This window comes from Phalangium opilio, unplaced genomic scaffold (genome assembly GCF_054372755.1).
Source record: "Phalangium opilio isolate 3A_F unplaced genomic scaffold, DU_Popi_V2 ptg000019l_1, whole genome shotgun sequence".
NCBI classification, from domain to species: Eukaryota; Metazoa; Arthropoda; class Arachnida; order Opiliones; family Phalangiidae; genus Phalangium; species Phalangium opilio.
In genome coordinates, this window is record NW_028324152.1 from 5,748,651 (window position 1) to 5,774,019 (window position 25,369).

Genomic DNA, 25,369 nt, shown 5'->3' on the forward strand with positions numbered 1-25,369 from the left:
AAAAAGCAAACATATTTTATATTTGTTATTGTTTTAAAAAAATGAAGGTTAATTTGTCGCACTTAATTTAAATTCGAATTATTAACTAGCACTCTCGGCAACGGCCATATCACGCTGAAAACACCGGTTCTCGTCCGATCACCGAAGTTAAGAAGCGTCGAGCGCAGTCAGTACTTGGGAGGGAGACCACTTAGGAACACTACGTGCCGTTGGCTTTTTCACTTTTTTTTCCTCTTTTAAATTCCAATAGATATGAAAAGAGCAAACAAATCTTCTTTTTGTTATTGTTTTATAAAGATGAAGGTTAATTAAATTCAAATTATTAAATAGCACTCTCGGCAACGGCCATATCACGCTGAAAACACCGGTTCTCGTCCAATCACCGAAGTTAAAAAGCGTCGAGCGCAGTCAGTACTTGGGAGGGAGACCACTTACGAACACTGTGTGCCGTTGGCTTTTTCACTTTTTTTTCCTCTTTTAAATTCCAATAGATATGAAAAGAGCAAACATATTTTCTTTTTGTTATTGTTTTAAAAAGATGAAGGTTAATTTGTCTCACTTAATTTAAATTCGAATTATTAACTAGTACTCTCGGCAACGGCCATATCACGCTGAGAACACCGGTTCTCGTCCGATCACCGAAGTTAAGCAGCGTCGAGCGCAGTCAGTACTTGGGAGGGAGACCACTTAGGAACACTGCGTGCCGTTGGCTTTTTCACTTTTTTTCCTCTTTTAAATTCCAATAGATATGAAAAAAGCAAACATATTTTATATTTGTTATTGTTTTAAAAAGATTAAGGTTAATTTGTCGCACTTAATTTAAATTCGAATTATTAACTAGCACTCTCGGCAACGGCCATATCACGCTGAAAACACCGGTTCTCGTCCGATCACCGAAGTTAAGAAGCGTCAAGCGCAGTCAGTACTTGGAAACCCTGCGTGCCGTTGGCTTTTTCACTTTTGTTTCCTCTTTTAAATACCACCAGATATGAAAAAAGCAAACATATCTTCTTTTTGTTATTGTTTTATAAAGATGAAGGTTAATTAAATTCAAATTATTAACTAGTACTCTCGGCAACGGCCATATCACGCTGAGAACACCGGTTCTCGTCCGATCACCGAAGTTAAGCAGCGTCGAGCGCAGTCAGTACTTGGGAGGGAGACCACTTAGGAACACTGCGTGCCGTTGGCTTTTTCACTTTTTTTCCTCTTTTAAATTCCAATAGATATGAAAAAAGCAAACATATTTTATATTTGTTATTGTTTTAAAAAAATGAAGGTTAATTTGTCGCACTTAATTTAAATTCGAATTATTAACTAGCACTCTCGGCAACGGCCATATCACGCTGAAAACACCGGTTCTCGTCCGATCACCGAAGTTAAGAAGCGTCGAGCGCAGTCAGTACTTGGGAGGGAGACCACTTAGGAACACTGCGTGCCGTTGGTTTTTTCACTTTTTTTTCCTCTTTTAAATTCCAATAGATATGAAAAGAGCAAACAAATCTTCTTTTTGTTATTGTTTTATAAAGATGAAGGTTAATTAAATTCAAATTATTAAATAGCACTCTCGGCAACGGCCATATCACGCTGAAAACACCGGTTCTCGTCCAATCACCGAAGTTAAAAAGCGTCGAGCGCAGTCAGTACTTGGGAGGGAGACCACTTACGAACACTGTGTGCCGTTGGCTTTTTCACTTTTTTTTCCTCTTTTAAATTCCAATAGATATGAAAAGAGCAAACATATTTTCTTTTTGTTATTGTTTTAAAAAGATGAAGGTTAATTTGTCTCACTTAATTTAAATTCGAATTATTAACTAGTACTCTCGGCAACGGCCATATCTCGCTGAGAACACCGGTTCTCGTCCGATCACCGAAGTTAAGAAGCGTCGAGCGCAGTCAGTACTTGGGAGGGAGACCACTTAGGAACACTGCGTGCCGTTGGCTTTTTAACTTTTTTTCCTCTTTTAAATTCCAATAGATATGAAAAAAGCAAACATATTTTATATTTGTTATTGTTTTAAAAAGATTAAGGTTAATTTGTCGCACTTAATTTAAATTCGAATTATTAACTAGCACTCTCGGCAACGGCCATATCACGCTGAAAACACCGGTTCTCGTCCGATCACCGAAGTTAAGAAGCGTCGCGCGCAGTCAGTACTTGGGAGGGAGACCACTTAGGAACACTGCGTGCCGTTGGCTTTTTCACTATTTTTCCTCTTTTAAATTCCAATAGATATGAAAAAAGCAAATATATTTTCTTTTTGTTATTGTTTTAAAAAGATGAAGGTTAATTTCTCTCACTTAATTTAAATTCGAATTATTAACTAGCACTCTCGGCAACGGCCATATCACGCTGAAAACACCGGTTCTCGTCCGATCACCGAAGTTAAGCAGCGTCGAGCGCAGTCAGTACTTGGGAGGGAGACCACTTAGGAACACTGCGTGCCGTTGACTTTTTCACTTTTTTTCCTCTTTCAAATTCAAATAGATATGAAAAAAGCAAACATATTTTCGATTTGTTATTGTTTTAAAAAGATGATGGTTAATTTGTCGCACTTAATTTAAATTCGAATTATTAACTAGCGCTCTCGGCAACGGCCATATCACGCTGAAAACACCGGTTCTCGTCCGATCACCGAAGTTAAGCAGCGTCGAGCGCAGTCAGTACTTGGAAACTCTGCGTGCCGTTGGCTTTTTCACTTTTGTTTCCTCTTTTAAATTCCACCAGATATGAAAAAAGCAAACATATCTTCTTTTTGTTATTGTTTTATAAAGATGAAGGTTAATTAAATTCAAATTATTAAATAGCACTCTCGGCAACGGCCATATCACGCTGAAAACACCGGTTCTCGTCCAATCACCGAAGTTAAAAAGCGTCGAGCGCAGTCAGTACTTGGGAGGGAGACCACTTAGGAACACTGTGTGCCGTTGGCTTTTTCACTTTTTTTTTTCCTCTTTTAAATTCCAATAGATATGAAAAGAGCAAACATATTTTCTTTTTGTTATTGTTTTAAAAAGATGAAGGTTAATTTGTCTCACTTAATTTAAATTCGAATTATTAACTAGTACTGTCGGCAACGGCCATATCACGCTGAGAACACCGGTTCTCGTCCGATCACCGAAGTTAAGCAGCGTCGAGCGCAGTCAGTACTTGGGAGGGAGACCACTTAGGAACACTGCGTGCCGTTGGCTTTTTCACTTTTTTTCCTCTTTTAAATTCCAATAGATATGAAAAAAGCAAACATATTTTATATTTGTTATTGTTGTAAAAAGATGAAGGTTAATTTGTCGCACTTAATTTAAATTCGAATTATTAACTAGCACTCCCGGCAACGGCCATATCACGCTGAAAACACCGGTTCTCGTCCGATCACCGAAGTTAAGAAGCGTCGAGCGCAGTCAGTACTTGGGAGGGAGACCACTTAGGAACACTGCGTGCCGTTGGCTTTTTCACTATTTTTCCTCTTTTAAATTCCAATAGATATGAAAAAAGCAAATATATTTTCTTTTTGTTATTGTTTTAAAAAGATGAAGGTTAATTTCTCTCACTTAATTTAAATTCGAATTATTAACTAGCACTCTCGGCAACGGCCATATCACGCTGAAAACACCGGTTCTCGTCCGATCACCGAAGTTAAGCAGCGTCGAGCGCAGTCAGTACTTGGGAGGGAGACCACTTAGGAACACTGCGTGCCGTTGACTTTTTCACTTTTTTTCCTCTTTCAAATTCAAATAGATATGAAAAAAGCAAACATATTTTCGATTTGTTATTGTTTTAAAAAGATGATGGTTAATTTGTCGCACTTAATTTAAATTCGAATTATTAACTAGCGCTCTCGGCAACGGCCATATCACGCTGAAAACACCGGTTCTCGTCCGATCACCGAAGTTAAGCAGCGTCGAGCGCAGTCAGTACTTGGAAACTCTGCGTGCCGTTGGCTTTTTCACTTTTGTTTCCTCTTTTAAATTCCACCAGATATGAAAAAAGCAAACATATCTTCTTTTTGTTATTGTTTTATAAAGATGAAGGTTAATTAAATTCAAATTATTAAATAGCACTCTCGGCAACGGCCATATCACGCTGAAAACACCGGTTCTCGTCCAATCACCGAAGTTAAAAAGCGTCGAGCGCAGTCAGTACTTGGGAGGGAGACCACTTAGGAACACTGTGTGCCGTTGGCTTTTTCACTTTTTTTTTTCCTCTTTTAAATTCCAATAGATATGAAAAGAGCAAACATATTTTCTTTTTGTTATTGTTTTAAAAAGATGAAGGTTAATTTGTCTCACTTAATTTAAATTCGAATTATTAACTAGTACTGTCGGCAACGGCCATATCACGCTGAGAACACCGGTTCTCGTCCGATCACCGAAGTTAAGCAGCGTCGAGCGCAGTCAGTACTTGGGAGGGAGACCACTTAGGAACACTGCGTGCCGTTGGCTTTTTCACTTTTTTTCCTCTTTTAAATTCCAATAGATATGAAAAAAGCAAACATATTTTATATTTGTTATTGTTGTAAAAAGATGAAGGTTAATTTGTCGCACTTAATTTAAATTCGAATTATTAACTAGCACTCCCGGCAACGGCCATATCACGCTGAAAACACCGGTTCTCGTCCGATCACCGAAGTTAAGAAGCGTCGAGCGCAGTCAGTACTTGGGAGGGAGACCACTTAGGAACACTGCGTGCCGTTGGCTTTTTCACTATTTTTCCTCTTTTAAATTCCAATAGATATGAAAAAAGCAAATATATTTTCTTTTTGTTATTGTTTTAAAAAGAGGAAGGTTAATTTCTCTCACTTAATTTAAATTCGAATTATTAACTAGCACTCTCGGCAACGGCCATATCACGCTGAAAACACCGGTTCTCGTCCGATCACCGAAGTTAAAAAGCGTCGAGCGCAGTCAGTACTTGGGAGGGAGACCACTTAGGAACACTGTGTGCCGTTGGCTTTTTCACTTTTTTTTTTCCTCTTTTAAATTCCAATAGATATGAAAAGAGCAAACATATTTTCTTTTTGTTATTGTTTTAAAAAGATGAAGGTTAATTTGTCTCACTTAATTTAAATTCGAATTATTAACTAGTACTCTCGGCACCGGCCATATCACGCTGAGAACACCGGTTCTCGTCCGATCACCGAAGTTAAGCAGCGTCGAGCGCAGTCAGTACTTGGGAGGGAGACCACTTAGGAACACTGCGTGCCGTTAGCTTTTTCACTTTTTTTCCTCTTTTAAATTCCAATAGATATGAAAAAAGCAAACATATTTTATATTTGTTATTGTTGTAAAAAGATGAAGGTTAATTTGTCGAACTTAATTTAAATTCGAATTATTAACTAGCACTCTCGGCAACGGCCATATCACGCTGAAAACACCGGTTCTCGTCCGATCACCGAAGTTAAGAAGCGTCGAGCGCAGTCAGTACTTGGGAGGGAGACCACTTAGGAACACTGCGTGCCGTTGGCTTTTTCACTATTTTTCCTCTTTTAAATTCCAATAGATATGAAAAAAGCAAATATATTTTCTTTTTGTTATTGTTTTAAAAAGAGGAAGGTCAATTTCTCTCACTTAATTTAAATTCGAATTATTAACTAGCACTCTCGGCAACGGCCATATCACGCTTAAAACACCGGTTCTCGTCCGATCACCGAAGTTAAGCAGCGTCGAGCGTAGTCAGTACTTGGAAACTCTGCGTGCCGTTGGCTTTTTCACTTTTGTTTCCTCTTTTAAATTCCACCAGATATGAAAAAAGCAAACAAATCTTCTTTTTGTTATTGTTTTATAAAGATGAAGGTTAATTAAATTCAAATTATTAAATAGCACTCTCGGCAACGGCCATATCACGCTGAGAACACCGGTTCTCGTCCGATCACCGAAGTTAAGCAGCGTCGAGCGCAGTCAGTACTTGGGAGGGAGACCACTTAGGAACACTGCGTGCCGTTGGCTTTTTCACTTTTTTTCCTCTTTTAAATTCCAATAGATATGAAAAAAGCAAACATATTTTATATTTGTTATTGTTTTAAAAAAATGAAGGTTAATTTGTCGCACTTAATTTAAATTCGAATTATTAACTAGCACTCTCGGCAACGGCCATATCACGCTGAAAACACCGGTTCTCGTCCGATCACCGAAGTTAAGAAGCGTCGAGCGCAGTCAGTACTTGGGAGGGAGACCACTTAGGAACACTGCGTGCCGTTGGCTTTTTCACTTTTTTTTCCTCTTTTAAATTCCAATAGATATGAAAAGAGCAAACAAATCTTCTTTTTGTTATTGTTTTATAAAGATGAAGGTTAATTAAATTCAAATTATTAAATAGCACTCTCGGCAACGGCCATATCACGCTGAAAACACCGGTTCTCGTCCAATCACCGAAGTTAAAAAGCGTCGAGCGCAGTCAGTACTTGGGAGGGAGACCACTTAGGAACACTGCGTGCCGTTGGCTTTTTAACTTTTTTTCCTCTTTTAAATTCCAATAGATATGAAAAAAGCAAACATATTTTATATTTGTTATTGTTTTAAAAAGATTAAGGTTAATTTGTCGCACTTAATTTAAATTCGAATTATTAACTAGCACTCTCGGCAACGGCCATATCACGCTGAAAACACCGGTTCTCGTCCGATCACCGAAGTTAAGAAGCGTCGCGCGCAGTCAGTACTTGGGAGGAAGACCACTTAGGAACACTGCGTGCCGTTGACTTTTTCACTTTTTTTCCTCTTTCAAATTCAAATAGATATGAAAAAAGCAAACATATTTTCGATTTGTTATTGTTTTAAAAAGATGAAGGTTAATTTGTCGCACTTAATTTAAATTCGAATTATTAACTAGCACTCTCGGCAACGGCCATATCACGCTGAAAACACCGGTTCTCGTCCGATCACCGAAGTTAAGAAGCGTCGCGCGCAGTCAGTACTTGGGAGGGAGACCACTTAGGAACACTGCGTGCCGTTGACTTTTTCACTTTTTTTCCTCTTTCAAATTCAAATAGATATGAAAAAAGCAAACATATTTTCGATTTGTTATTGTTTTAAAAAGATGATGGTTAATTTGTCGCACTTAATTTAAATTCGAATTATTAACTAGCACTCTCGGCAACGGCCATATCACGCTGAAAACACCGGTTCTCGTCCGATCACCGAAGTTAAGCAGCGTCGAGCGCAGTCAGTACTTGGAAACTCTGCGTGCCGTTGGCTTTTTCACTTTTGTTTCCTCTTTTAAATTCCACCAGATATGAAAAAAGCAAACAAATCTTCTTTTTGTTATTGTTTTATAAAGATGAAGGTTAATTAAATTCAAATTATTAAATAGCACTCTCGGCAACGGCCATATCACGCTGAAAACACCGGTTCTCGTCCAATCACCGAAGTTAAAAAGCGTCGAGCGCAGTCAGTACTTGGGAGGGAGACCACTTACGAACACTGTGTGCCGTTGGCTTTTTCACTTTTTTTTCCTCTTTTAAATTCCAATAGATATGAAAAGAGCAAACATATTTTCTTTTTGTTATTGTTTTAAAAAGATGAAGGTTAATTTGTCTCACTTAATTTAAATTCGAATTATTAACTAGTACTCTCGGCAACGGCCATATCACGCTGAGAACACCGGTTCTCGTCCGATCACCGAAGTTAAGCAGCGTCGAGCGCAGTCAGTACTTGGGAGGGAGACCACTTAGGAACACTGCGTGCCGTTGGCTTTTTCACTTTTTTTCCTCTTTTAAATTCCAATAGATATGAAAAAAGCAAACATATTTTATATTTGTTATTGTTTTAAAAAGATTAAGGTTAATTTGTCGCACTTAATTTAAATTCGAATTATTAACTAGCACTCTCGGCAACGGCCATATCACGCTGAAAACACCGGTTCTCGTCCGATCTCCGAAGTTAAGAAGCGTCGCGCGCAGTCAGTACTTGGGACGGAGACCACTTAGGAACACTGCATGCCGTTGGCTTTTTCACTATTTTTCCTCTTTTAAATTCCAATAGATATGAAAAAAGCAAATATATTTTCTTTTTGTTATTGTTTTAAAAAGATAAAGGTTAATTTCTCTCACTTAATTTAAATTCGAATTATTAACTAGCACTCTCGGCAACGGCCATATCACGCTGAAAACACCGGTTCTCGTCCGATCACCGAAGTTAAGCAGCGTCGAGCGCAGTCAGTACTTGGGAGGGAGACCATTTAGGAACACTGCGTGCCGTTGACTTTTTCACTTTTTTTCCTCTTTCAAATTCAAATAGATATGAAAAAAGCAAACATATTTTCGATATTTTATTGTTTTAAAAAGATGATGGTTAATTTGTCGCACTTAATTTAAATTCGAATTATTAACTAGTACTCTCGGCAACGGCCATATCACGCTGAGAACACCGGTTCTCGTCCGATCACCGAAGTTAAGCAGCGTCGAGCGCAGTCAGTACTTGGGAGGGAGACCACTTAGGAACACTGCGTGCCGTTGGCTTTTTCACTTTTTTTCCTCTTTTAAATTCCAATAGATATGAAAAAAGCAAACATATTTTATATTTGTTATTGTTTTAAAAAGATTAAGGTTAATTTGTCGCACTTAATTTAAATTCGAATTATTAACTAGCACTCTCGGCAACGGCCATATCACGCTGAAAACACCGGTTCTCGTCCGATCACCGAAGTTAAGAAGCGTCGCGCGCAGTCAGTACTTGGGACGGAGACCACTTAGGAACACTGCATGCCGTTGGCTTTTTCACTATTTTTCCTCTTTTAAATTCCAATAGATATGAAAAAAGCAAATATATTTTCTTTTTGTTATTGTTTTAAAAAGATAAAGGTTAATTTCTCTCACTTAATTTAAATTCGAATTATTAACTAGCACTCTCGGCAACGGCCATATCACGCTGAAAACACCGGTTCTCGTCCGATCACCGAAGTTAAGCAGCGTCGAGCGCAGTCAGTACTTGGGAGGGAGACCATTTAGGAACACTGCGTGCCGTTGACTTTTTCACTTTTTTTCCTCTTTCAAATTCAAATAGATATGAAAAAAGCAAACATATTTTCGATTTTTTATTGTTTTAAAAAGATGATGGTTAATTTGTCGCACTTAATTTAAATTCGAATTATTAACTAGCACTCTCGGCAACGGCCATATCACGCTGAAAACACCGGTTCTCGTCCGATCACCGAAGTTAAGCAGCGTCGAGCGCAGTCAGTACTTGGAAACTCTGCGTGCCGTTGGCTTTTTCACTTTTGTTTCCTCTTTTAAATTCCACCAGATATGAAACAAGTTGGGAAAACCAAAATATTACCTCTCCGAGTCAAGAGGTCTACTACTGCAAACTTATTTACCTAGATATGGAATTATTTCTCTTTTTTTAAGTAAAAATTTACAAATTATTGAAGCAGTATTCCAAGCATTGCGAATATATAGTAAAGCAGGCGACATTTTACATCAAATAAGGATAAATCTTGGACACATAGAAATCAGTCAATGGGTAAAAGAACAGGAAATGTATATAAATTTTGGAGAGATATAACCTTTATGTGTTTGTAAAGGCCCAATTGTCTACGCTTCAGCTGTTTACCCGCGTTATGCGTGTTAAGGTTAAATAACACCAAAGCTGATTTGTGGCTAAACGCACTGAAAGTCTTGCGCACCCTAACAAGAATGAAAACTCCGTAGCTAATACCCGTTTACCATCAGCCCTTTCACTGGTCTAATTGCCACCATGATCTTTTCTTCGATTATTATATCTACACCTCATTATTTAAGCGTGTATTTAACTTTCGGCTCACTCTGAACCGTTAATGTCTCTTCAATACAGACACGAAAATCAACACCCATAGTTTACTACACCTTGGGCCTCAATTATTTACTCTTTAGTTCACTAGGCCTGTTACGGATAATGCTTGTTTCAACCGACAGTGTGTGAGCCTTAGCGTTCTTCTTGATATAACTAAAGCAAGGATTATTCTATATACAGATGTAGTATAGCTAAAGTCATATATAAACAGCCATTTCAAATAATAATATTAAAAAATGTCCTTGGAATATCAAAATGAAACAGAGCTTTCAAGTTACAAAACTACTAAATGTATCGTAATTACGAAAAATACTTCCACATATTCACTTTATATTATGGAAAAAGGGAATATTAAGGTTCTGTATGATTTCTTAACACATCAACACAAGGCTAACTGCTAACGCGACGCACTAGTGTAACAATGGACGGACACACACAGACAAAAATATAGACTGCTTTTTAACCCTTTCCGTATTAATTTTGAGTTGAGAAACAAGATTATCTTAAATATTAAAATAAATATAATTAATATTAAATATTTTCTTCGTTAGTTGTTCGCCTTATTGAGCGTTACATCGTTTTGATAAAGAACAATTAAACATTCTTGAGAGGCTTGACTAATATTGGCGTTTGAAATGAAGCATACGCCGGTTGCTTCCCCTTACTCAAATAGGTAGTATATAAGGGTGTCGAACTACAGTTAAAAGCAAGAACAACCGCAATTGCGAAAACCTTTGGTGGACACCCCACCTTAGGGAGGCTAGACGTTTCTCGTAACCCTAGCTGATCGCCGCGAATGTCTTAAACCAAACGATGACGATGGAGTTAGAAGCCAATGAGACAGATTGGTGTCTATGTGGAATAGACGGAAGACCAGTAGATGGTGGTGTCTAGAAGCCAGTATGTACAGACTGGTGTCCAAGTGGGATGGACAGAGACCAGAAGATGGTGGTGATTAGAAGCCAGTATGTACAGACTGGTGTCCAAGTTGGATGGACAAAGACCAAAAGATGGTGGTGATTAGAAGCCAGTAAGTTCAGACTGTTGTCCGTGTGGGATGGACAAAGACCAGAAGATGGTGGTGTGAGAACCCAAGTAGAGGAGCCATTTCCGTGACTGTGAAAGCAGTTCGGAAATGGCGAACACCTTTGCTCCGATTTGGAAACTGCGAACGCGGTCACGTGGGTGTAACAACAGACACACACACACACAAACACACACAAACACACCCAGAAAGCTAGGTCTGGTCTCAAAAACTGGAATAAAATCACTAAAATAATCTGAAATTAATTTTATTTACTTTTTTTGGATGAAAAATTGTTTTTCTACGACTTTTTACCTCAAATAGAAGTAACTCTTATTTTATTAGGTTTTGAATCTATAGAACTTGACTGACAACACCTTTGAAAGATTGGAATCCTTATGTTGTTAGTATTGGATACACCTTAAACATAACTGCATAAGTTCGTAAGATGTGTTCCATAAGTTTGTCACTGGTTACTTCATGAAGTGGTGTAGGTGAAACGTCATATTCTCGTAAAGCGACGCCTGTTGAGCCATTGTCAAAGGCTTAATAAGGCTAAATAGGAAGTTGGACTGCAAAACCGAGTGTATTCAATTCTCGCGTCATTCTCGAACTTGCTCTCAGTAAGTCTCTAGCATTACGAAGTATAGGCAGTGTCATACTTATTGAAACATATCTGATAAACTTATGATAACTGTATATACAATACTGGCCCATTTATGACCAAAAAATGTTTCAATTTTCTATCTTTTATGGTGGTTTAAATATTTTTAGGATCGAGACGTGACAGTATTAGATCAAAAGATTTTATTAAGATGAATGAGTAAAGCTTTTTTAAGATGCCTTTTTAGGCCTAACCAATTCTTTATTCAAATTTTAGAAAAATAAAAGCAGTAATATTAATGCCTAACAGAAGCAGATAAAAATTTAGGGAGCGCTCGAAGTTGACTTCCCGTACAAAAATTTTAAGCTGTAATTCATCTGCATACGCGCTTTTTTTATCGCTACCACGCTGTAATAGGTATACATTAAGGCTACATTTCTGCAGCTCAAAAAACGGGAAAATTTCACAGCAATTCTAGAACTGCAAATTGACTGCCGTTTCTTCATTTTCTGTTTGTTAACTGTTAACTGTCTAGCCTGGCAGAAATATGCAGCGCAATTCTGCAAACGCTAAGCAAAAGTAGAAATACCAGCTGTTAGTTTAAAACTGTAATTTGACCGTTTTTATAGATATGATACAGGTCTGCAAAAGTGATGGAAAAGTAGAAATCCAGCTGCTAATTTAGAACTGTAATTTGACCGTTTTAATAGACATGTTACAGGTCTGCAACAGTGATAGAAAAGTAGAAATCCAGCTGCTAATTTAAAACTGCAATTCTACCACATTTATAGACATTTTACAGATCTGCAAAAGTGATGGAAAAGCAGAAATGCAGCTGCCAATTTAGAACTGTAATATGACCTTTTTTATAGACATGTTACAGGTCTGCAAAAGTGATAGAAAAGTAGAAATCCAGCTGCTAATTTAAAACTGCAATTTGGCCACATTTATAGGCATGTTACAGGTCTGAAAGAGTGATTGAAAAGTAGAAATCTAGCTGCTAATTTAAAACTGCAATTTGACTACATTTAAAGACATGTTACAGGTCTGCAAAAGTGATGGAACAGTAGAAATACAGCTGCCAATTTAAAACTTTAATTTGACCTAAATTGACCATTTTTATAGACATGTTACAGGTCTGCAAAAGTGATGGAAAAGTAGAAATTCAGCTGCCAATTTAAAACTGTAATTTAACCACATTTAGAGAGATATTGCAGGTATTCAAAAGTAGGAAATTCTACTTTTGAATACCTGCAATATGTCTATAAATGTTGAATAGTTACAGTTTTAAATTGGAAGCTAGATTTCAACTTTCCCATAACTTTTGCAGACCTGTAACATGTGTATAAATGTGGTCAAATTGCAGTTTTAAATTGGCAGCTGGATATCTACTTTTCCATCACTTTTGCAGACCTGTAACATGTCTATATAAATGGTCAAATTACAGTTTTAAATAGGCAGCTGGATTTCTACTTTTCCATCGCTTTTTCAGACTTGTAACATGTCTATAAATATGGTCAAATTACAGTTTTAAATTTGCAGCTGGATTTCTACTTTTCCATCACTTTTTCAGACTTGTAACATGTCTATAAATATGGTCAAATTACAGTTTTAAATAGGCAGCTGGATTTCTACTTTTCCATCACTTTTGCAGACTTGTAACATGTCTATATAAATGGTCAAATTACAGTTTTAAATTGGCAGCTGGATTTCTACTTTTCCATCGCTTTTTCAGACTTGTAACATGTCTATAAATATGGTCAAATTGCAGTTTGAAATTGGCAGCTGGATTTCTACTTTTCCATCACTTTTTCAGACTTGTAACATGTCTATACATGTAGTCAAATTACAGTTTTAAACTAGCATCTGGTATTTCTACTTTTCTATCGCTTTTGCACACCTGTAACATGTCTATAAAAATGGTCAAATTACAGTTTTAAATTGGCAGCTGAATATCTACTTTTCCATCACTTTTGCAGACCTGTAACATGTCTATATAAATGGTCAAATTACAGTTTTAAATAGGCAGCTGGATTTCTACTTTACCATCGCTTTTTCAGACTTGTAACATGTCTATAAATATGGTCAAATTACAGTTTTATATTGGCAGCTGGATTTCTACTTTTCCATCACTTTTTCAGACTTGTAACATGTCTATAAATATGGTCAAATTACAGTTTTAAATAGGCAGCTGGATTTCTACTTTTCCATCACTTTTGCAGACTTGTAACATGTCTATATAAATGGTCAAATTACAGTTTTAAATTGGCAGCTGGATTTCTACTTTTCCATCGCTTTTTCAGACTTGTAACATGTCTATAAATATGGTCAAATTGCAGTTTTAAATTGGCAGCTGGATTTCTACTTTTCCATCACTTTTTCAGACTTGTAACATGTCTATACATGTAGTCAAATTACAGTTTTAAACTAGCATCTGGTATTTCTACTTTTCTATCGCTTTTGCACACCTGTAACATGTCTATAAAAATGGTCAAATTACAGTTTTAAATTGGCAGCTGAATATCTAGTTTTAAAAGGCATCTGGATTTCTACTTTTCCATCACATTTGCAGGCCTGTAACATGTCTATAACTGTGGTCAAATTACAGTTTTAAACTAGCAGCTGGTATTTGACCTTATTTATGGACATGTTGCAGGTCTGCAAAAGTGATAGAAAAGTAGAAATACCAGATGCTAGTTTAAAACTGTAATTTGACTACATGTATAGACATGTTACAAGTCTGAAAAATTGATGGAAAAGTAGAAATCCAGCTGCCTATTTAAAACTGTAACTATTCCACATTTATAGACATATTGCAGGTATTCAAAAGTTGAATTTCCTTCTTTTGAATACCTGCAATAACTCTCTAAATGTGGCTAAATTACAGTTTTAAATTGGCAGCTGAATTTCTACTTTTCCATCACATTTGCAGACCTGTAACATGTCTATAAATATGGTCATATTACAGTTTTAAATTGGCAGCTGGATTTCTACTTTTCCATCACTTTTGCAGAACTGTAACATGTCTATAACTGTGGTCAAATTACAGTTTTAAACTAGCAGCTGTTATTTCTACTTTTGCATCGCGTTTGCAGAATCGCGCTGCATATTTCTGCCAATACAGACAATTAACAGATAATAAACAGAAAATGTAGAAACGGCAGACAATTTGCAGTTCTGGAATATCTGTGAAATTTTCGCGTTTTTCGAGCTGCAGAAAATGTAGCCTTAATTTATACCTATTACAGCGTGGTAGCAATAAAAAAGCGCGTATGCAGATGAATTACAGCTTAAAATTTTTGTACGGGTTAGTTTCTAATAATAGTTTCTAATAGTGCAATGGAAAACAATTTATTAACATAAAAAAATAGGCAATTGGAGTTCAAATGTGTATGGAAAGATGATCTTGAAACGTGGCTGTAATAACGCCTCAAGCTTTTAAAGCGTTACAATAATATTTATTACACTCGGGCGTTATATTCGGGTTATTTTTCCGGTTGAATATAACACATTTTTTTAAATAACACCTCGAAAAGTAACAAAAATGTCCTATAACAGGCAACTCCGAGTCTCTTGCTGCTAGAAACGAATATATTTTCAAAACAGTGCCTCACTCCGTTGTTCAACTTCTATTGTTAAATAATACGTCTTGATAAAGTTCAATACGAAACTTAAAGCTTAAGCAATATAGTGTCCGAGTGTTGAATGTTAGAAACAATCCTTTAATCCAAATATTATACTATGGTCATTTAAAAAGGCGTTTTAGACAATTAAAGGAAACAAACAATATTGCATTATTTCTTGAAAACGTAACTTGCAGAGGGATCGCTATTTATTAAAAGCAGCACATTTTTTTTGAAGTTTTCAAATAAGTTGTCGATAAAAAGGTAACTCAAGCCATGTTAAGACTTACAGAGAAACTATTTCAAAGCGATTCAATAGACTTTCAAACACAACTAAATGGAGAAATTAATTGCAAATACGGTTTCTTGAAGTTGCTTGGCGAACCAACGTGAAGCGGGTTTGGAGGCTAGTTTTAATTTTTAAGGGTATGAAAAGAGTAAGATGGCTTTAAACACCGACATTTAAAGAGACAAAATTACCAAATTTACGCTTTACTTCGACGCTAGATGGCGGTAGCAAAAGCTACTAAGACGCAATGGCAGCCCCCGTGGAATTTGCCTGGTAATCGACGTATAAACGACGAATAGGATCTGGACACCAACAGGAAACAGGCTTACTAACGTGTATGACTGGAAAGGAATCGCAATGGACAGCAAATGTTGAAAACGTTTTGCTGGTCCCTGACCTAGAAGGTAGTCTTCTGTCAGTCCGTGAGCTCACCAAAAAGGGGCTCAAGGTAAACTTCATAAACGAAGAGTGCACGATAAGTGAAGCAACCGGTGACATCGTGGCCTATGTAGCACTTGAAGGTGATCTATACAAATTGGCTCAGCCTAAGAAGGTACTGATGATTCACAAAGCAGTAAGTTCGAAAGAATGTATCCATGTTTGGCATCGTCGAATGGGACATAGGGATCCAGATGCAGTGGAGTTACTAGTCAAGAAAAATCTAGGAATGGGAATAACTTTGTCAAAATGTGACAAAACACAGAGCACATTCAAAACTTCGTAAGACTTTGTGAAACAAAATACAAGAAAAAGCCTCGCACTTTTCGCTCTGACAGAGGTGGCGAATATGCCAACAAAGAACTGAAAGCCTACCAAAGGCAAGAAGGTATAGAAAGGCAATTAACAGCGCCATATACACCGCAACAAAATGGTGTAGCTGAGAGGAAGAATAGGTCACTGACTGAGATGGCTCGGTGTATGTTGACGGACAAAGAGTTGCCAAACCGTTACTGGGGAGAAGCGGTCACAACCGCTTGCTACCTGCAAAACAGACTTCCCAGTAGAGTGCTGGATAAGACGCCTTTTGAGTTATGGTTTCGAGAGAAACCGGATCTCCACCACATTCGCATTTTTGGAACCACTGCTTTCGCCCATATCCCAGACGAAAAACGAAGAAAACTAGATAGAAAGGCTGTGAAACTAGTTTTCATGGGATACGAGGAAGGATCTAAAGCGTACAGGCTTGTGGATTTTTGAAACCAAGAGAGATGCGACTGGCACTATCATCAAGCACAAAGCAAGACTCGTTGCTCAAGGGTTTTCCCAAGTATTCGGAACGGATTACGATGAAGTTTTTGCACCCGTTGGGAAACACGCAACATTGAGAACGGTACTAAACATTGCAGGACACAAAAACATGAAAGTTCGGCACTTCGATATGAAAACCGCGTTTTTAAACGGTAAACTTAATGAGGAAGTTTTTATGAAGCAGCCACCGGGGTTTGAAACCGAAGATGCAGCGCACGTCTGCAAATTACACCGAAGCATATACGGACTGAAGCAAGCTGCGCGTGTGTGGAACGAAAGACTTAATGAGGTTCTTGAAGAAAATGGTTTTTAGAGAGGGCAAGCAGACAAATGTCTGTACGCGAAGAACATCGCGGGAAAATGGTTTTACGTATTTATATACGTGGATGACCTCGTTGTTGTCGGAAATGATGAGTTTATGGGAAGCGTGTTTAACCTCTTAGAGAAGGAGTTCAAAATTTGCGATCTCGGAGATCTAAAATTGTATCTTGGAATAGAACTTTCTCGTGACGCTAATGGAATAGTCCACATCCATCAGACAAACTACATCTCACGCATTCTGAAACGTTTCAACATGGAAGACGCGAAGGTAGCTAAAACACCGTTGGACATCGGCTACATGGCTGAAAAATCACAAAGACCATGAAGAAATGGAAGACAAAGAATTATATCGCCAAGCGATCGGTTGCCTTCTGTATCTAGCCACTTGCACGAGACCAGATATAGCGGTCAGTGTTTCTATTCTGAGTAGGAACATTAGCAATCCTAGCTCGTCAGACTGGAACGCAGTCAAACGAGTTATGCGCTATTTAAAGGGAACCCTGGATTGGAAGCTGAAACTCGGAAAGAAAGAAGAGAAATCAAACACCCTGACCGGATATGCTGATGTAGATTGGGGCGGCGACCTACAAGATAGAAAATCAAAATCAGGATATGTCTTCACATGGTTAGGAGCGATAATCAGTTGGGCAAGCAGAAAGCAACCAAATGTCGCGTTATCATCGACAGAGGCAGAGTACGTAGCACTCGCAGAAACGTGTAAAGAAGCACTCTGGCTTGGAAAACTTTTGGCAGATTTTAAGGAAGAAAATCAAAGCTGCTTAAAAATGGTTGCAAATGAAAACGTCACGCAAAGAAGCAAGCACATAGATATAAGGATTTACTCCCATTTAACCCAAACCGTTTCTCCCAACCCGTACAAAAATTTTAAGCTGTAATTCATCTGCATACGCGCTTTTTTATCGCTACCACGCTGTAATAGGTATACATTAAGGCTACATTTTCTGCAGCTCGAAAAACGCGAAAATCTAACAGCAATTCCAGAACTGCAAATTGTCTGCCGTTTCTACATTTTCTGTTTATTATCTGTTAATTGTCTGTAATGGCAGAAATATGCAGTGCGATTCTGCAAACGCGATGCAAAAGTAGAAATAACAGCTGCTAGTTTAAAACTGTAATTTGACCACAGGTATAGACATGTTACAGATCTGCAAAAGTGATGGAAAAGTAGAAATCCAGCTGCCAATTTAAAACTGCAATTTGACTATATTTATTGACATGTTACAGGTTTGCAAAAGTGATGAAAAAATAGAAATACCAGCTGCTAGTTTAAAACTGCAACTTGACCACATTTATAGACATGTTACAGGCCTGCAAATGTGATGGAAAAGTAGAAATCCAGATGCCAATTTAAAACTGTAATTTGACCTTATTTATGGACATGTTGCAGGTCTGCAAAAGTGATAGAAAAGTAGAAATACCAGATGCTAGTTTAAAACTGTAATTTGACTACATGTATAGACATGTTACAAGTCTGAAAAATTGATGGAAAAGTAGAAATCCAGCTGCCTATTTAAAACTGTAACTATTCCACATTTATAGACATATTGCAGGTATTCAAAAGTTGAATTTCCTTCTTTTGAATACCTGCAATAACTCTCTAAATGTGGCTAAATTACAGTTTTAAATTGGCAGCTGAATTTCTACTTTTCCATCACTTTTGCAGACCTGTAACATGTCTATAAAAATGGTCAATTTAGGTCAAATTATAGTTTTAAATTGGCAGCTGTATTTCTACTGTTCCATCACTTTTGCAGACCTGCAACATGTCTTTAAATGTAGTCAATATGCAGTTTTAAATTAGCAGCTAGATTTCTACTTTTCAATCACTCTTTCAGACCTGTAACATGTCTATAAATGTGGTAGAATTGCAGTTTTAAATTAGCAGCTGGATTTCTACTTTTCTATCACTTTTGCAGACCTGTAACATGTCTATAAAAATGGTCAAATTACAGTTCTAAATTAGTAGTTGCATTTCTACTTTTCCATTACTTTTGCAGACCTGTAACATGTCTATAAATGTGGTCAAATTTCAGTTTTAAATTAACAGCTGGATTTCTACTTTTCTATCACTTTTGCAGACCTGTAACATGTCTACTAAAACGGTCAAATTACAGTTCTAAGTTAGCAGCTGGATTTCTACTTTTCCATCACTTTTGCAGACCTGTAACATATCTATAAAAACGGTCAAATTACAGTTTTAAACTAACAGCTGGTATTTCTACTTTTGCATACCGTTTGCAGAATTGCGCTGCATATTTCTGCCAGGCTAGACAGTTAACAGTTAACAAACAGAAAATGTAGAAACGGCAGTCAATTTGCAGTTCTAGAATTGCTGTGAAATTTTCCCGTTTTTTGAGCTGCAGAAATGTAGCCTTAATGGATACAGCGTGGTAGTGATTAAAAGCGCGTATGCAGATGAATTACAGCTTAAAATTTTTGTACGGGAAGTCAACTTCGAACGCTCCCTAAATTTTAATCTGCTTCTGTTAGGCATTAATATTACTGCTTTTATTTTCCTAAACTGTGAATAAAAAATTGGTTAGGCCAAAAAAGGCATCATAAAAAAGCTTTACTCATTCATCTCAATAAGATCTTTTGATCTAATACTGTCACGTCTCGATCCTAAATATATTTAAACCATGCCCATAAAAGATAGAAAATTGAAACATTTTTGGTCATAAAAGGGCCAGTATTGTATATACAGTTATCATAAGTTTATCAGATATGTTTCAATAAGTATGACACTGCCTATACTTCGCAATGCTGGAGACTTACTGAGAGCTAGTTCGAGAATGACGCGAGAATTGAATACACTCGGTTTTGCAGTTCAACTTCACCGATTAAGACAAGATCTACTATCACCATGGCGCTCGAAATGTGAAGGAAATTGCGAACCAAAGTACTTTAGCGCTATCATATAAGTTTACAGCAGTTTACCTGGTTGCGGATAGACGTAAAACAAGCCTGTCGGGACTCTTCCCTTCAGTTGTAATCGGTTTTTAGCTACAAGTTTTAAAGACTTTTTACCTCTCCGTGTGACGTAGTCCAGGAGAGGTTCTGTAACGGCCGTGTCTGTGTGTGTGTGGGGGTGTGTCTGTGTGTGTGTCTGTCCGTTGTTACACCCACGTGACCGCGTTCGCAGTTTGCGTATCGGAGCAAACGTGTTCCCAATTTCCGGACCGCATTGACAGGTCACAGAAATTTAGAAAATTGTATATCTCTCCGTTGGCTACTCTATACATGAGTTCTCACACCACCATGTTTGGTCTTCGTCCATCCCACATGGACACCAGTCTGTACATACTGGCTTCTAATCACCACCATCTTCTGGTCTTCGTCCATCCCACATGGCCACCAGTCTGTACATACTGGCTTCTAATCACCACCATCTTCTGGTCTTCGTCCATTCTACTTGTACACCAGTCTGTACACACTGGCTTCTAATCACCACCATCTTCTGGTCTTTGTCCATCCCACTTGGACACCAGTCTGTACATACTGGCTCCTAAACACCACCATCCACTGGTCTTCCGTCTACTCCACATAGACACCAATCAGTATCATTGGCTTCTAACACCACCACCCACTGGTCTTCCGTCTATTCCACATAGACACCAATCTGTATCCTTGGCTTCTACTCCATTATCATCGTTTGGTTTTAGGATATACGCGGCGATCAGCTAGGGTTACGAGAAACGTCTAGCCTCCCTAAGGTGGGATCGCCACCAAAGGTTTTCGCAATTGCGCTTTTTCCTTACTATTATAATGGAAACGAATCGTATATATACCCCAAAATTTGAAGAATGCGGGCAAGAGGGGTACCCTTCACTTTAAACGTCAATATTAGCAAAGTTTGAGATGATAATAGGTATAACTTTATGTTAAACGATTTAACTATTATTAATGTTAATTATTGAAGATTAAAATAATTAAAAATAATTATATTTATTTAAATATTAAAGATAAACCTCTCGTGCAAAGAGAGAGATTATCATCGCCTCCTATATCTACCAAGGCCCGTGCATGCGATATATTTCCTTCATTGCCTCCTATATCTATCAAGGCCCGTGCATTGTGATATATTTCATTCATTGCCTTCTATATCTATCAAGGCGCGTGCATTGTGATATAATTCATTCTTTGCCTCCTATATCTATCAAGGCCAGTGCATTGCGATATATTTTTCAAAACAACAACAAAAATGGGAAGCTCCTCTCAGAAACATAATAATTTATTTTCTCTGTATATGAAATGAAAATATGGATAATATTGCGCTCCTTCTTTAATGGTATGAATCCTTGCCTGTCTATTAATATTTTACGTAGGAGTAATACGTTTTTAGCGAAGTCTAGAGAGGATAAACATAAGCGAGATTCGGGAAAAAAATACTGCTTCCACTAATGGGTTTATACTCCTTGTTACTGTTGTATAGAGTAATCATGATAAAAGCTTAAAAAATTACGAGAGGACAGACCTTTTTTATCCTCTTGTTTTATTCATAATAAGAATATAAAACATTTATTTTGTATCAAAAAATATTTTTTGATGCTAAGATTGCTATAAAAAATCCAAACGGTTAGGCATTGGTAAAAAAGACAAATGTTATTTTTCAAATCTAATGAGATAACGCCCACCTAGTTGAAAATTGCCCATTTTTATCCGCGGGAGCCATTTTAATGGGAATTTCGATGCTAGTAGGTTGTCAATTAAACTACCGGTATATTATTGTTGTTGGAAATTGGATATTAAGTCAAATTAAGTGGTTGTAAAGAGCCAGCAGGTTTTTGCCGCTTCTTTTTGTGAGTATTTGATTTTTGTATGTAAAATGGAGGAAGATAATGTTGAGAGTTAGGATGAAATGCGGAAGCGCAAAGCGCGGGAAAGGATGAGGCTTTTCATTGGATACTTAAGTTTATATAATCTTCTCGACACGGAGAGGTAATATTTTGGTTTTCCCAACTTGTTCGATTATGTTCTGTGGGTGTGTATGTTGTGGATGTTAGATAGACGAAAAGACCTTTTTAGCTAGATGTGGTAAGAACTTAATGTACATGTACCTAAACAGTTGGACCATCTCAGATATTACTTTAGCAAGTCAGAAAAGCGTGTATTCAGATGAATTACAGCTTAATTTTTTGATAGGGATTAGTAAAAGTTGGGTATCCATAATAAACCTCTCCAAGTCGAGACGCAATTTAGAGGCTATTTTTAAATATTTTAAAAAATATAATTGATATTTATTAATTTAATCGTCATTAATTTACCTTAATTCTAGTTAAATCGTTTTAAGGAACTTTATTCCTAAAATAATTTTAAACATAGCTATTGTTGACGTTTGAACTCAAGCGTAAGCCTCTTTAAATTTTTTTGGAAATTTAGGGTATATAAGGCGACTGATTCTCAATAATTGATAGGAAAACCCGCAATGACCCTGCAAAGCATCTGAAACACGTCTGCGATGATCCTGCAAAGAATCTGAAATGCACCTGCAATCATCCTACAAAGTATCTGAAATGCACCTTCAATCATTCTACAAAGTATCTGAAATGCACCTGCAATGATCCTGCGAAGTATCTGAAACGCATCTGCAATTATTCCACAAAGTATTTAAATCGCACCTGCAATGATCCTACAAAGAATCTGAAACACGGCTGCAATGACCCTGCAAAGTATCTGAAACGCAACTGCAATTATCCTACAGAGTATCTGCAATGCCCCTGCAATGATCCTGCGAAGTATCTGAAACGCGGCTGCAATGATCCTACAAAGTATCTGAAAAGCACCTGCAATTATCCTACAAAGTATCCGAAAAGCGCCTGTAATTATCCTACAAAGTATATGAAAAGCGCCTGCAATTATCCTACAAAGTATATGAAAAGAGCCTGCAATTATCCTAAAAAGTATCTGAAACGCGCCTGCAATTATCCTAAAAAGTATCTGAAAAGCATCTGCAATTATCGTACAAATTAAAGTATCTGAAACGCGCCTGTAATGTTCCTTAAAAGTATCTGAAACGCGGCTGCAATGATCCTGCAAAGTATTTGAAACGCGGCTGCAATTATCCTACAAAGTATCTGAAACGCGTCTGCAATGACCCTGCAAAGTATCTGAAACGCGCCTGCAATGATCCTACAAAGTATCTGAAACGCGCCTGCAATTATCCTACAAAGTATGTGAAACGCGCCTGCAATTATCCTACAAAGTATCTGAAACGCGCCTGCAATTATCCTACAAAGTATCTAAAACGCATCTGCTATTATCCTACAAAGTATCTGAAACGCGCCTGCAATGATCCTACAAAGTATCTGAAACGCGCCTGCAATTATCCTTCAAAGTATCTGAAACGCGCCTGCAATTATCCTACAAAGTATCTGAAACGCGCCTGCAATTATCCTACAAAGTATCTGAAACGCATCTGCTATTATCCTACAAAGTATCTGAAACGCATCTGCTATTATCCTACAAAGTATCTGAAACGCGCCTGCAATTATCCTACAAAGTATCTGAAACGCGCCTGCAATTATCCTACAAAGTATCTGAAACGCGCCTGCAATTATCCTACAAAGTATCTGAAACGCGCCTGCAATTATCCTACAAAGTATCTGAAACGCATCTGCTATTATCCTACAAAGTATCTGAAACGCATCTGCAATTATCCTACAAAGAATATGAAACGCGCCTACAATGATCCTGAAAATTATATGAAACGCGCCTATAATGGTCCTGAAAATTATATGAAACGCTCCTGCAATTATCCTACAAAGTATCTGAAACGCGCCTGTAATGATCCTGAAAAGTATCTGAAACGCGCCTGTGATGGTCCTGCAAAGTATTTGAAACGCGGCTGCAATTATCCTACAAAGTATCTGAAACGCGGCTGCAATGACCCTGCAAAGTATCTGAAACGCGCCTGTGATGGTCCTGAAAAGTATCTGAAACGCGCCTGCAATCATCCTAAAAAGTATCCGAAACACGCCTGCCATTATCCTACAAACTTAGCAATTTCTGACTGTAACATGCATACAATATATCTGGAAGGTACAGTACCTGTAATGAGCCTACAAACATCCTGATTTCTTACGGTAGTTATTATTTCCCCTCTGTTTTCTAGCTGTAAGGTAGCTATTTTATGACTCTAGAGTATCTAAATTTTGTATACTGCTGTACTGAGTTTTCCAACGGAAGATATTTTTTCTGCAAAACGTCCAAAATGTTCTGCATTGCTCTCTGAAATGCATCTTAATTTTGTCTGAAGTTGAACCTTTTTCAGGTTTATTGCAGTATTTTTCCAGAATATTCCAGTTTATTTGCAATATATTGCAGATTCTAAAAAATCTAATTAACAGCAAAATGCAGCCGTAAATTTCGACCACCAACCAGAAAATACAAGATTCAGGAGGAAAAAATAAAACAAATAAAAAGGGAACTGGATGCGGGGAGGAAAACTCCATTTGAATATCTAGAAATCATAAAACGGAATGAACTAAACTGAATATGTAAAACATATCATTATTAATAAAACAAAAAAAGTTCTCTTTGAACTTATTAACATATGTTTTATGCTGAATTGGGGCAAAGGAAATTGGGAGAAAAGACATAGTGTCGGGTCAAATGGGATTGGGAGATATGGGAATTCCCGTACAAGGTTACCCCCCATTTCACCCAATTTGAAACACCCAATTCCCATTTACCCAAACCTCATTCAAACCAATTCCCAGTTCTCCTATTCCAATTAACCCAATATTGCATACCCAAAAAGACTCAAATAGAGTAGAATTTGATGGTTTTATTTGTTTATTTTTTCATTTCATAAGGGATACACTTACTTGAAGTGTATAACCGCTCCAAAGAGGAAGAGACGTCCTCCTAACCAAACCAAACCAAACCTAACCTATCATAACAGTAATGTTTTGGAAAAGACATATTATTTGAGAAGTCAATGAAGCTAAACATCAATATTTTAGAAAAGGCGTTCCATAGTTAAATGATTTATAAAATATTTTTAACCAAACCTAACCTAACATAGCAGTAATGTTTTGGAAAAGGCATATTATTTGAGAAGTCAATGAAGCTAAACATCAATATTTTGGAAAAGGCGTACCATAGTTAAATGATTTATAAAATATTACTAACCTAACCTACCCAAACCTAACCTAACATAACAGTAATGTTTTGGAAAAGGCATATTATTTGAGAAGTCAATGAAGTTAAACATTAATATTTTGGAAAAGGCGTACCATAGTTAAATGATTTTATAAAACACGAACTTTCTGGTGGATCTAGCAGAAAAATATAATACATTTTGAATAACACTTCACATTAATTGGTAGGAAAATTATTTAACCTAACCTAACCTATTCTCATTAAAAATAATCAAAGTCGTTTTGAAAGCAACCCTTTGCAGCATAAAATATTAGACGAAACCATTCGATTGGGAGAAATGAGAATTGAATAGTTTGGGATAAAAATTGCGATTG

General features: G+C 37.2%; 1 long non-coding RNA gene, 16 other non-coding genes and 20 pseudogenes across 17 annotated transcripts; all 37 read left to right on the forward strand.

Annotated features, from left to right (window-relative positions):
• The first annotated feature begins 96 nt into the window (after window positions 1-96).
• Window positions 97-215, forward strand: LOC149700750 (5S ribosomal RNA). Its single transcript, XR_016382205.1, has one exon. It is a non-coding gene; the product is annotated as a 5S ribosomal RNA (ribosomal RNA).
• Window positions 216-337: 122 nt separating this feature from the next.
• Window positions 338-456, forward strand: LOC149700751 (5S ribosomal RNA; annotated as a pseudogene).
• Window positions 457-593: 137 nt separating this feature from the next.
• LOC149700752 (5S ribosomal RNA) lies at window positions 594-712 on the forward strand. Its single transcript, XR_016382138.1, has one exon. It is a non-coding gene; the product is annotated as a 5S ribosomal RNA (ribosomal RNA).
• A 361-nt stretch (window positions 713-1,073) lies between these two features.
• On the forward strand, window positions 1,074-1,192 carry LOC149700753 (5S ribosomal RNA). The gene has a single exon (XR_016382139.1). It is a non-coding gene; the product is annotated as a 5S ribosomal RNA (ribosomal RNA).
• Window positions 1,193-1,328: 136 nt separating this feature from the next.
• LOC149700754 (5S ribosomal RNA) lies at window positions 1,329-1,447 on the forward strand (annotated as a pseudogene).
• Window positions 1,448-1,569: 122 nt separating this feature from the next.
• On the forward strand, window positions 1,570-1,688 carry LOC149700755 (5S ribosomal RNA; annotated as a pseudogene).
• A 137-nt stretch (window positions 1,689-1,825) lies between these two features.
• Window positions 1,826-1,944, forward strand: LOC149700756 (5S ribosomal RNA; annotated as a pseudogene).
• A 136-nt stretch (window positions 1,945-2,080) lies between these two features.
• Window positions 2,081-2,199, forward strand: LOC149700757 (5S ribosomal RNA; annotated as a pseudogene).
• Window positions 2,200-2,335: 136 nt separating this feature from the next.
• On the forward strand, window positions 2,336-2,454 carry LOC149700758 (5S ribosomal RNA). Its single transcript, XR_016382174.1, has one exon. It is a non-coding gene; the product is annotated as a 5S ribosomal RNA (ribosomal RNA).
• Window positions 2,455-2,590: 136 nt separating this feature from the next.
• On the forward strand, window positions 2,591-2,693 carry LOC149700759 (5S ribosomal RNA; annotated as a pseudogene).
• A 122-nt stretch (window positions 2,694-2,815) lies between these two features.
• LOC149700760 (5S ribosomal RNA) lies at window positions 2,816-2,934 on the forward strand (annotated as a pseudogene).
• A 139-nt stretch (window positions 2,935-3,073) lies between these two features.
• LOC149700761 (5S ribosomal RNA) lies at window positions 3,074-3,192 on the forward strand. The gene has a single exon (XR_016382140.1). It is a non-coding gene; the product is annotated as a 5S ribosomal RNA (ribosomal RNA).
• A 136-nt stretch (window positions 3,193-3,328) lies between these two features.
• Window positions 3,329-3,447, forward strand: LOC149700762 (5S ribosomal RNA). The gene has a single exon (XR_016382314.1). It is a non-coding gene; the product is annotated as a 5S ribosomal RNA (ribosomal RNA).
• A 136-nt stretch (window positions 3,448-3,583) lies between these two features.
• Window positions 3,584-3,702, forward strand: LOC149700763 (5S ribosomal RNA). Its single transcript, XR_016382185.1, has one exon. It is a non-coding gene; the product is annotated as a 5S ribosomal RNA (ribosomal RNA).
• A 136-nt stretch (window positions 3,703-3,838) lies between these two features.
• LOC149700764 (5S ribosomal RNA) lies at window positions 3,839-3,941 on the forward strand (annotated as a pseudogene).
• A 122-nt stretch (window positions 3,942-4,063) lies between these two features.
• Window positions 4,064-4,182, forward strand: LOC149700765 (5S ribosomal RNA; annotated as a pseudogene).
• A 139-nt stretch (window positions 4,183-4,321) lies between these two features.
• LOC149700766 (5S ribosomal RNA) lies at window positions 4,322-4,440 on the forward strand. Its single transcript, XR_016382142.1, has one exon. It is a non-coding gene; the product is annotated as a 5S ribosomal RNA (ribosomal RNA).
• A 136-nt stretch (window positions 4,441-4,576) lies between these two features.
• On the forward strand, window positions 4,577-4,695 carry LOC149700767 (5S ribosomal RNA). The gene has a single exon (XR_016382315.1). It is a non-coding gene; the product is annotated as a 5S ribosomal RNA (ribosomal RNA).
• A 136-nt stretch (window positions 4,696-4,831) lies between these two features.
• LOC149700768 (5S ribosomal RNA) lies at window positions 4,832-4,950 on the forward strand (annotated as a pseudogene).
• Window positions 4,951-5,089: 139 nt separating this feature from the next.
• On the forward strand, window positions 5,090-5,208 carry LOC149700769 (5S ribosomal RNA; annotated as a pseudogene).
• Window positions 5,209-5,344: 136 nt separating this feature from the next.
• On the forward strand, window positions 5,345-5,463 carry LOC149700770 (5S ribosomal RNA). Its single transcript, XR_016382316.1, has one exon. It is a non-coding gene; the product is annotated as a 5S ribosomal RNA (ribosomal RNA).
• Window positions 5,464-5,599: 136 nt separating this feature from the next.
• LOC149700771 (5S ribosomal RNA) lies at window positions 5,600-5,702 on the forward strand (annotated as a pseudogene).
• Window positions 5,703-5,824: 122 nt separating this feature from the next.
• On the forward strand, window positions 5,825-5,943 carry LOC149700772 (5S ribosomal RNA). The gene has a single exon (XR_016382143.1). It is a non-coding gene; the product is annotated as a 5S ribosomal RNA (ribosomal RNA).
• A 136-nt stretch (window positions 5,944-6,079) lies between these two features.
• LOC149700773 (5S ribosomal RNA) lies at window positions 6,080-6,198 on the forward strand. Its single transcript, XR_016382317.1, has one exon. It is a non-coding gene; the product is annotated as a 5S ribosomal RNA (ribosomal RNA).
• A 122-nt stretch (window positions 6,199-6,320) lies between these two features.
• LOC149700774 (5S ribosomal RNA) lies at window positions 6,321-6,439 on the forward strand (annotated as a pseudogene).
• Window positions 6,440-6,575: 136 nt separating this feature from the next.
• On the forward strand, window positions 6,576-6,694 carry LOC149700775 (5S ribosomal RNA; annotated as a pseudogene).
• Window positions 6,695-6,830: 136 nt separating this feature from the next.
• On the forward strand, window positions 6,831-6,949 carry LOC149700776 (5S ribosomal RNA; annotated as a pseudogene).
• A 136-nt stretch (window positions 6,950-7,085) lies between these two features.
• On the forward strand, window positions 7,086-7,188 carry LOC149700777 (5S ribosomal RNA; annotated as a pseudogene).
• A 122-nt stretch (window positions 7,189-7,310) lies between these two features.
• On the forward strand, window positions 7,311-7,429 carry LOC149700778 (5S ribosomal RNA; annotated as a pseudogene).
• Window positions 7,430-7,566: 137 nt separating this feature from the next.
• On the forward strand, window positions 7,567-7,685 carry LOC149700779 (5S ribosomal RNA). Its single transcript, XR_016382144.1, has one exon. It is a non-coding gene; the product is annotated as a 5S ribosomal RNA (ribosomal RNA).
• A 136-nt stretch (window positions 7,686-7,821) lies between these two features.
• Window positions 7,822-7,940, forward strand: LOC149700780 (5S ribosomal RNA; annotated as a pseudogene).
• A 136-nt stretch (window positions 7,941-8,076) lies between these two features.
• Window positions 8,077-8,195, forward strand: LOC149700781 (5S ribosomal RNA). The gene has a single exon (XR_016382082.1). It is a non-coding gene; the product is annotated as a 5S ribosomal RNA (ribosomal RNA).
• A 136-nt stretch (window positions 8,196-8,331) lies between these two features.
• Window positions 8,332-8,450, forward strand: LOC149700782 (5S ribosomal RNA). The gene has a single exon (XR_016382145.1). It is a non-coding gene; the product is annotated as a 5S ribosomal RNA (ribosomal RNA).
• Window positions 8,451-8,586: 136 nt separating this feature from the next.
• On the forward strand, window positions 8,587-8,705 carry LOC149700783 (5S ribosomal RNA; annotated as a pseudogene).
• A 136-nt stretch (window positions 8,706-8,841) lies between these two features.
• LOC149700784 (5S ribosomal RNA) lies at window positions 8,842-8,960 on the forward strand. Its single transcript, XR_016382083.1, has one exon. It is a non-coding gene; the product is annotated as a 5S ribosomal RNA (ribosomal RNA).
• A 136-nt stretch (window positions 8,961-9,096) lies between these two features.
• On the forward strand, window positions 9,097-9,199 carry LOC149700785 (5S ribosomal RNA; annotated as a pseudogene).
• Window positions 9,200-9,374: 175 nt separating this feature from the next.
• On the forward strand, window positions 9,375-9,866 carry LOC149700786 (uncharacterized). Its single transcript, XR_016382063.1, has 2 exons — window positions 9,375-9,453; window positions 9,515-9,866. It is a non-coding gene; the product is annotated as an uncharacterized LOC149700786 (long non-coding RNA).
• Window positions 9,867-25,369: the final 15,503 nt, after the last annotated feature.